Source organism: Oncorhynchus mykiss, chromosome 23 (assembly GCF_057628025.1).
Source record: "Oncorhynchus mykiss isolate SJ-2025 chromosome 23, ASM5762802v1, whole genome shotgun sequence".
NCBI classification, from domain to species: Eukaryota; Metazoa; Chordata; class Actinopteri; order Salmoniformes; family Salmonidae; genus Oncorhynchus; species Oncorhynchus mykiss.
Genome location: NC_143044.1, coordinates 10704467 through 10714094, shown reverse-complemented (window position 1 = coordinate 10714094; position 9628 = coordinate 10704467). Strand labels below are relative to the sequence as shown.

Below are 9628 nucleotides of genomic sequence, written 5' to 3'. Positions count from 1 at the left end.
AGTGTTCTGTTGGGGAGTAACTGATTACATGTAAGCACGTGCATGTAATCTGATTACTAAAAACTGTAATCAGGTACGTTACCAGCTGTAATATTGTCATCAGATTACAGATCCTTTTGAAAAACTAGTTAATTACTTATTTGATTACTTTTAAAATCAGAAAGGTTTGCGAAAAAATACATGATGACACCTTTCTGTTTTCTCAATCACATTCAATTCAGCATTGAAAAAAGGTGCAAGTGTACTCCACCTGAGCGAGTCTGACCACAAGGCATACCACTATAAATGACACACCAAATGTGCTTGATGGATCCTTCTCGTCTTCTTCTAATGCCATTCAAGGGGAATGTAATCCAATAAAATGAATCAGATTACATCACTGAGTTTGAGTAATCCAAAGGTTACGTTACTGATTGCAATTTGATAGGTAACTGTAAATTATTACATTTAGAAAGTAACTTATCAAATTAACGTGGATTGTTTTTAATAATGGCAATAAAAATAAACTAAAAAAGGCATAGAAACCGTAAATTATTTGATAACAGAAAATACATGTATTTCAATGACAGAGTTAAAAATACATTTTTGACTGACCAGTGTTGATAGTTTCAAATACATGCAATTTAAAATTCACGAAATTTCGATTTAAAATATTTTAGACAACTGCGCAACCTTGTGGGAATCTTACTTGAGTCAGAAAATTATATTCATATGATAGGTAAAATGTTCAAAACCTTGCAGTGAGCATATTCAATTGACAATCTCTTAGAAAAAATAAACTATTCGAACCAAGACCTGAAAAGAACTGACGTTGGCACAAAATGGAGGGAAAGTTGGAGCATAGCGAACGAAATTACGGTTAACGAATTTGTAAATTGAATCCAGTATAAAGATAATGTATAGAATGTACTATACAAGAGACAAAAATCACACATTTTACATCATAACGGCAGAGTTATGTCCAGGTCCTGCCGCAGAACAAATCAGTTGGACCGGCGTTTGATTTCCATAGGCAGGAAATACCTCACATTTTTTCATGGGTGTAATGGTAAATACCAGACAGCTCATCATCCTCAATGAAGTGAAGTATTTTTAATGAATTAATTTAGACCAGAGTAATTATATAATTGTGGCATAACATACACTTACTTTAGGGGAAGCCAGCACCCGAACAGTGCACTGTGCAATCACCAGCTTTCCTTTCCAATTTGCAAGATGCTGAAACCAGAGATCTGTATACAGTTATTTCATTTTTTTAAAATGTATCCTTTATTTTACCAGGTAGTTAAAAACAAGTTCTCATTTGCAACTGCGACCTGGCCAAGATAAAGCGTAGCAATTCGACACATACAACAACACAGAGTTACACATGGAATAAACAAAACGAACAGTCAATAATACAGTAGAACAAAATAAAATAAAATGTCTATATACAGTGAGTACAAATGAAGTAAGTTAAGGAAATAGGCCATGGTGGCGAAGTAATTACAATATAGCAATTAAACACTGGAATGGTAGATCGGCAGAAGATGAATGTGCAGGTAGAGATACTGGGGTGTAAAGGAGCAAAATAAATAAATGCCAGTATGGGGATGAGGTAGGTAGATAGATGGGCTGTTTACAGATGGGCTATGTACAGGTGCAGGGATCTGTAAGCTGCTCTGACAGCTGGTGCTTAAAGCTAGTGAGGGAGATGTGAGTCTCCAGTTTCAGAGATTTTTGCAATTCGTTCCAGTCATGGGCAGCAGAGAACTGGAAGGAAAGACGACCAAACGAGGAATTGGCTTTGGGGGTGACCAGTGAGATATACCTGCTGGATCGCGTGCTACGAGTGGGTGCTGCTATGGTGACCAGTGAGCTGAGATAAGGCGGGGCTTTACCTAGCAGAGACCTGTAGCCAGTGGATTTGGCGACGAGTATGAAGCGAGGGCCAACCAACGAGAGCGTACAGGTCGCAATGGTGGGTAGTGTATGGGGCTTTGGTGACAAAACGGATGGCACTGTTTGTTGAGTAGAGTGTTGGAGGCTATTTTATAGATGACATCACCGAAGTCGAGGATGGTCAGTTTTACGAGGGTATGTTTGGCAGCATGAGTGAAGGATGCTTTGTTGTGATAAAGGAAGCCGATTCTAGATTTAATTTTGGATTGGAGATGCTTAACGTGAGTCTGGAAGGAGAGTTTACAGTCTAACCAGACACCCAGGTATTTGTAGTTGTCCACGTATTCTAAGTCAGAGCCGTCCAGAGTAGTGATGCTGGACGGGCGGGCAGGTGGGGGCAGTGATCGATTGAATAGCATGCATTTAGTTTTACTTGCGTTTAAGAGCAGTTGGAGGCCACGGAAGTAGAGTTGTATGGCATTGAAGCTCGTCTGGAGGTTAGTTAACAGTGTCCAAGGAGGGGCCATAAGTATACAGAATGGTGTCGTCTGCGTAGAGGTGGATCAGAGAATCACCAGCAGCAAGAGCAACATCATTGATGTATACAGAAAAGAGAGTCGGCCCGAGAATTGAACCCTGTGGCACACCGAAAGAGACTGTCAGAGGTCCGGACAACAGTCCCTCTGATTTCACACACTGAACTCTATCAGAAAAGTAGTTGGTAAACCAGGCGAGGCAATCATTTGAGAAACCAAGGCTGTCGAGTCTGCCAATAAGAATGTTGTGATTGACAGTCGAAAGCCTTGGCCAGGTAGATGAATACGGCTGCACAGTAATTTTTCTTATCGATGGCGGTTATGATGTCGTTTAGAACCTTGAGCGTGGCTGAGGTGCACCCATGACCAGCTCTGAAACCAGATTGGATAGCGGAGAAGGTATGGTGAGATTCGAAATGGTCAGTAATCTGTTTGTTAACTTGGCTTTCGAAGACCTTAGAAAGACAGGGTAGGATAGATATAGGTCTGTAGCAGTTTGGTTCTAGAGTGTCACCCCCTTTGAAGAGGGGGATGACCGCGGCAGCTTTCCAATCTTTGGGAATCTCAGACGATATGAAAGAGAGGTTGAACAGGCTAGTAATAGGGGTTGCAACAATTTCGGCAGATAATTTTAGAAAGAGAGGGTCCAGATTGTCTAGCCCGGCTGATTTGTAGGGGTCCAGATTTTGCAGCTCTTTCAGAACAGGTCTGGAGTGAACCAAGGACTATATCTATTCCTAGTTCTACATTTTTTGAGAGGGGCATGCTTATTTAAGATGGTGAGGAAGGCAATTTTAAAGAATAGCCAAACATCATCTACTGACGGGATGAGGTCAATGTCATTCCAGGATAACCCAGCCAGGTCGATTAGAAAGGCCTGCTCGCAGAAATGTTTCAGGGAGCGTTTGACAGTGATGAGGGGTGGTCGTTTGGTCGCAGACCCATTACGGATGCAGGCAATGAGGCAGTGATCGCTGAGATCTTGATTGAAAACAGCAGAGGTGTATTTGGAGGGCGAGTTAGTTAGGATGACATCTATGAGGGTGCCCGTGTTTACTGATTTGGGGTTGTACCTTGTAGGTTCATTGATAATTTGTGTGAGATTGAAGGCATCAAGCTTAGTTTGTAGGATGGCCGGGGTGTTAAGCATGTCCCAGTTTAGGTCACCTAGTAGCATGAGCTCAGAAGATAGATGGGGGACAATCAATTCACATATGGTATCGAGGGCACAGCTGGGGGCAGAGGTCTATAGCAAGCGGCAACAGTGAGAGACTTGTTTCTGGAAAGGTGAATTTTTAGAAGTAGAAGCTCAAATTGTTTGGGTACAGACTTAGATAGCCTGCAGAGTTCTGTATTACTATCTTTGCAGTAGATTGCAACACCGGCCCCTTTGGCAGTTCTATCTTGGCGGAAAACATTATAGTTAGGAATGGAAATGTCAAGGTTTTTGGTGGTTTTCCTAAGCCAGGATTCAGACACGGCTAAGACATCTGGGTTGGCAGAGTGTGCTAAAGCAGTGAGTAAAACAAACTTAGGGAGTAGGCTTCTAATGTTAACATGCCTGAAACCAAGGCTTTTACGTTTACAGAAGTCAACAAATGAGAGCACCTGTGGGGTGGGAGTGGAGCTAGGCACTGCAGGACCTGGATTAACCTCCACATCACCAGAGGAACAGAGGAGAAGTAGGATAAGGGTACGGCTAAAGAGTATACGAACTGGCCGTCTAGCACGTTCAGAACAGAGAGTAAAAGAAGATATCGTACTATTTTTGTCAAAACAGCATCAGATACATGGTTTACACATGCTAAGACAGAGGGGCGTTGTTTCGCTCGATCAGATGTTTTATATGAGATTGATGCGTCTTTCTGTCGATGCGTGTCTCAGTCAAATAAATCAATATTTCAATATTTTATTTGGACGGGCAAGGAGGTACGGTAGTGCGGGCCAGGCCTCCTAAGGCACTCCAATTATAACGCCGGCCCAAGTCATGTCTAAAGTGTAAAGTAATAATGACTCAATAATCAAAAATCCAACCATGCTTTCTGGGAATGCTATAAAGTCCGGAAGTTGTGAGCGGAGGTAGAAAGTTGGCTGTCAGAAGTATTATAATGAACATTTACCTTTAACCCGTCTGTCTGCTTATTACAATACATTGCATATGGGGTGTAGTGAGATACTCGACGGGTTGGACGATTCTCTTTTCATCACTCATCTTGAGAAAATGTAAACAAAAAAACGTGGAAATTAATCACTCCGCAATCATTAATTACATTGGAAAAATCTCATTATTTATTATTTAAATAATGAAAGTGCTGGGCTACGGAGAGAAAAAAAATGGTGGGGGAAAGTGATGTGTGCTAGTGGGTCTGGGCAGGTGTGATCAGTTGATGTTTGTTTGATGATGTCATTTGCATGTGTATGCTTTGTATTGTTTTTAAAATACAATATTTTGGTCTAGGTTAGGCCAGAATTGATGCACAAAATTGGGCACGTACCACAGCTAAGGTGAGGCGAGGGAACAACCAATGGTGGCGTGATACGTCACCGACAAAAAAATAAATGCTATAACATGCGGTCTGGTTAGCTAAGACACTTAAAATACTTATCCAGGAGTTGTAAGATCTGCAAGCGTTAGCAACGTCTAAGCGTAGTTAGCTAACAGCAAACTGACAACATTGAAATGTCCATGTTAGATATGCTAAGCTAGCCAGTCTAATAGACATCAATACAAATAGTGGGGTGGTTAAATTGTGTATTTTGTTGTAGGTGGTACAGAATCTAATTCCACCCACATGCTCTTCCAACCTCTAGCTCTGTACAAGGTGAAGGTAAGTTGGCATATTTACTAAGGTCGCTCAATTTACAGTAAGCATGGTATAAACATGAATTGGGTAGTGTTTGTTATGGGGTTCCAAGTGTTTTTTTAACCTTTTATTTTTGTAAAACCTGGGTAATCTGGAGCCATTCCCCAATGCCCTGCTGAAAAATACCCCAAAGCAGTGACATTTTGGATACACGCATGAGGGAGCAGACACCTTGCTGTTATGGAGCACACAAGATTGTGGGACAGAAACCAGAAAGGGGCACTTGAAGGATATAAAATCAAGACAACAGTAATGACACAACCAAATCAAATCAAATGTATTTATATAGCCCTTCGTACATCAGCTGATATCTCAAAGTGCTGTACAGAAACCCAGCCTAAAACCCCAAACAGCAAGCAATGCAGGTGTAGAAGCACGGTGGCTAGGAAAAACTCCCAGGCTATGTGGCCAGTCCTCTTCTGGCTGTGCCGGGTGGAGATTATAACAGAACATGGCCAAGATGTTCAAATGTTCATAAATGACCAGCATGGTCGAATAATAATAAGGCAGAACAGTTGAAACTGGAGCAGCAGCACGGTCAGGTGGACTGGGGACAGCAAGGAGTCATCATGTCAGGTAGTCCTGGGGCATGGTCCTAGGGCTCAGGTCAGTTGAAACTGGAGCAGCAGCACGGCCAGGTGGACTGGGGACAGCAAGGAGTCATCATGTCAGATAGTCCTGGGGCATGGTCCTAGGGCTCAGGTCCACCGAGAGAGAGAAAGAAAGAGAGAAGGAGAGAATTAGAGAACGCACACTTAGATTCACACAGGACACCGAATAGGACAGGCGAAGTACTCCAGATATAACAAACTGACCCTAGCACCCCCCGACACATAAACTACTGCAGCATAAATACTGGAGGCTGAGACAGGAGGGGTCAGGAGACACTGTGGCCCCATCCGAGGACAACCACCTCATTTACAGACAGTACTTTGAGATGAAAGTTTTTTTTGGTTGTGCAGGGTTTTGCTTAGACAGTAAATGTATTGTTGTCTATGAGAGCGATTGAGGTGCCATTTCTCCTTAATCTCCAACACAACTATTCATACTGTGTAAGAACTTCCTTCCAAATACTTTTTACACTTTCTTTAGCCCCCCAGCCCATTCACTGTGTTGACTGATCTTTCCTCTCTAAAGCAGCTCCCAATGTCCCCTCATTGTCCCAAAACAGTACGCTAAATGGTCCCATTCTGTTGACACCTTTACCAACAAAGGCATGTTGCCCTACATCCCTTCCACAAAAAGTGTAAAATGCTTACACCACGACCATGTCTTTCCAGCAGACGAGCAGTACCAGCAAATATTTTGCAAGAGGACCAAACAGTTGTTGGTTAAGAAGCCCTACACCACTTTTGGCAGAGTCTTATCCAGCTGGCCACTTACCGCAGACAGGACAAGAACATTTGCCATAAGCGCAAAGTCTCAGCTTCCCCAACCCACCAATGCCGAACACCATTGCCAGTGTACAGAAGCCGGATAAAGGACTATGGCTGCGTTTACACATTCGGCCCAATTATTATCTTTTTTTCACTAATTGGTATTTTGACCAATCAGATCAGCTCTGAAAAAGATATGTGATTAAGACCAAATAGTGGGGGAAAAGATCACTATTGGGCTGCCTCTGTAAACACAGCCAGTGTGGATCAGCATAAGACCATGTGTAGACCATGGGTCTCCAACCCTGTTCCTGGAGAGCTACCCTCTTTTATGTTTTTGCTCCCACCCCAGTTGTAACTAACCTGGTTCATTTTATCAACCAGCTAATTATTAAAATCAGGTGTGCTAGATTATGGTTGAGGGAAAATGTACAGGACGGTAGCTCTCCATTAACAGGGTTGTAGAGCCCTGATGCAGAATCACCATGAGATAAATATGGATCTTTTCTTTCAAAATATCTTGGAAATTTGTATTCCTTTATGGATTCAGAGAATATATTTATATTACCTGTACAGGGCTATGTAGCATCAAACAGATGCTCGACATTCAGATGTCCAACAAATGTTTTTGTCAAAATCTAAAATACAAGGGTACACTATTTAATGCTAAATCAAGTAAAAAAACAAAAACATTGTATGAACACTGTTTTACAGTTCAGTGTGTCTGGGTGTTTCTCAGGTGTAGAGACACACAAGTGCAGGGAACTGTAGCTACATATTGTTACACCAGATAATGTGATTTACCCAAAGATTCTTGCAGACATCATCTAATTTCAGGTCTTCTCTCATTGATCGAGACAGGTGGGTGTGCACCCCAAAGAGCTGCATGGCATGATAACCGAGACCTACCGTGTAGTGACACAATAATGTCAGCACAAGTGCAATGTCAGCACACGCGCTGTTCATCGGGAGCTTTATGAAATGGCTTTCCATGGTCAAGCAGCCGCACACAAGCCTGAGATCACCATGCACAATGCCAAGCATCGGCTGGAGTGGTGGAAAGCTCGCCACCATTGGACATTGGAGCAGTGGAAATGTGTTCTCCGGAGTGATGAATCGCATTTCACCATCTGGTAGTCCAGCAGACTAATCGGGTTTTGGCAGATGCCAGGAGAACACTACCTGCCCGAATGCATAGTGCCAACTGTACATTTTGGTGGAGGAGGAATAATGGTCTGGGGCTGTTTTTCATGGTTCGGGCTAGGCCCCTTTTTTAAAAACCTTTTTATTTAACTAGGCAAGTCAGTTAAGAACAAATTCTTATTTTTAATGATGTCACTACCTTGTTCAGGACCAGAACAACAGATTTTTACCTTGTCAGCTCAGGAATTCGATCTTGCAACCTTTCGGTTACAACTCCAAAGCTTTAATCCACTAGGCTACCTGCCACCCCATTAGTTCCAGTGAAGGGAAATCTCAATGTTACAGCATACAAAAAACGTTCTTCCCACTAACTAGTCGTTATGCATCCTCAGAGAGGCATCTTTTTATTTGATTATTTTACCACCTTTTCTCTCCCCAATTTTGTGGTATCCTACAGGCTGGCATGGCCGTCTCTCAGCTCCCGGTGTTCTGCGTCCTCGAAAGAACCAGCAGTTTGTGGAAGGGCAGAGGCAGAGTCCAGTATTGGAGAGCCGCACCTTGGCCGCTCTTTCGCGGAGCTATACGGGAGGAGCTGGGTGGTGGAGAGATAGAGACCAGGTCCACTTGATGGCGGAGAGAAGGCAGAGGAAGCCCGGAGCAGTGGATACAGAAGAAGGGGTCCGTTACATCCACCTCTACGTGGTCCGAGGCATTGGGCGCACTCTCCGTGAAAGTCCCTCCCTGACATGAACTCGACGCACTGTTTTATCCCGGCAGGTTACGACAACTCCGTCTGAGGAGAAATAAACAGTTAAAAAACAGAAATCTGAAGGAATCCATCTGATACCCTCACTCAAAGCTTAAGAACACTGTTTGAGTGTGATTGAATAATTACCTCAGAATCTTGTCTCCTGCAAGCATGACACGTTAGCTAGCTAGCTAGAAGGACTGTTAGCAGTGGCTAGAAAGCTAGCTGACTCAGGCTTCTAAATGGACAGATGTCAAAAGAATCTAAAATGTAAAAAAAAAAAATGTCTTTGTCGCTCGGTCGAAGGCGTAGGGTATCTGAAATTGAGCAATTTGGATGAAAAAAGTAAAGATGAATTTTCAGATGATAAGAATGGTGGCTTCGATAAACAGCGGTGGTTGAATAAAATAAGAATGAGACTCTCTGACAAGGCAGTGAGTGTTATCGTCTCTGGGGTGGGGCAATATGGCCCAAATTGGCTAATCACTGCCTGCCATGGCCAAGACTGGACTTTGGTGGTTTCAAAGTAGAAAATTATTCAGTGGTGCTGTCTGGAGACAGTTTATAGCATAGTACAAACTTGAGTTAGAAATTAAGTAAAACCTGGTAGGTAGGTAGGTAGGCAGACAGTAGCTATCTACCTACAGCCATGTCTATCAGGCATGCTTTGGCAAATATTATTTTATAGTAAAACCGGCTTCAGTTTTAGATTTACAATAGTAAATTGTTGTATTATTGTTTCTCCTCTATGTTTGCTAGTAAATTTAGCTATCTAGCTTGGTGGATATACAATAGTTTGGAATCTTATCTTGTGTCATGCTTATAATTTTGTGAGATTGAAATTGTTACATAGGTAGCTAGTAAAATAATGTACAGTTGTTAATGTTACACATTTGCTAACAAGTTACATACGTGAGGCACGCAAGTGCTGTTTGAATGAATGTATGTTTACTTGCCTGCTTCTGCCTACCACCGCTCAGTCAGATACTTAGATACTTGTATGCTCAGTCAGATTATATGCAACGCAGGACACGCTAGATAATATCTAGTAATATCATCAACCATGTGTAGTTAACTAGT

General features: G+C 42.4%; 1 long non-coding RNA gene across 1 annotated transcript in view; it reads right to left on the bottom strand.

The window, feature by feature from the left end:
* Positions 1-1959: 1959 nt before the first annotated feature.
* The window catches only part of LOC149972504 (uncharacterized), a 250165-nt gene continuing 242496 nt past the window's right edge, over positions 1960-9628 (bottom strand). Inside the window, exon 3 of the long non-coding RNA XR_016490957.1 lies at positions 1960-1977. This is a non-coding gene — a long non-coding RNA (uncharacterized LOC149972504). The remainder of the gene's footprint in view (positions 1978-9628) is intronic.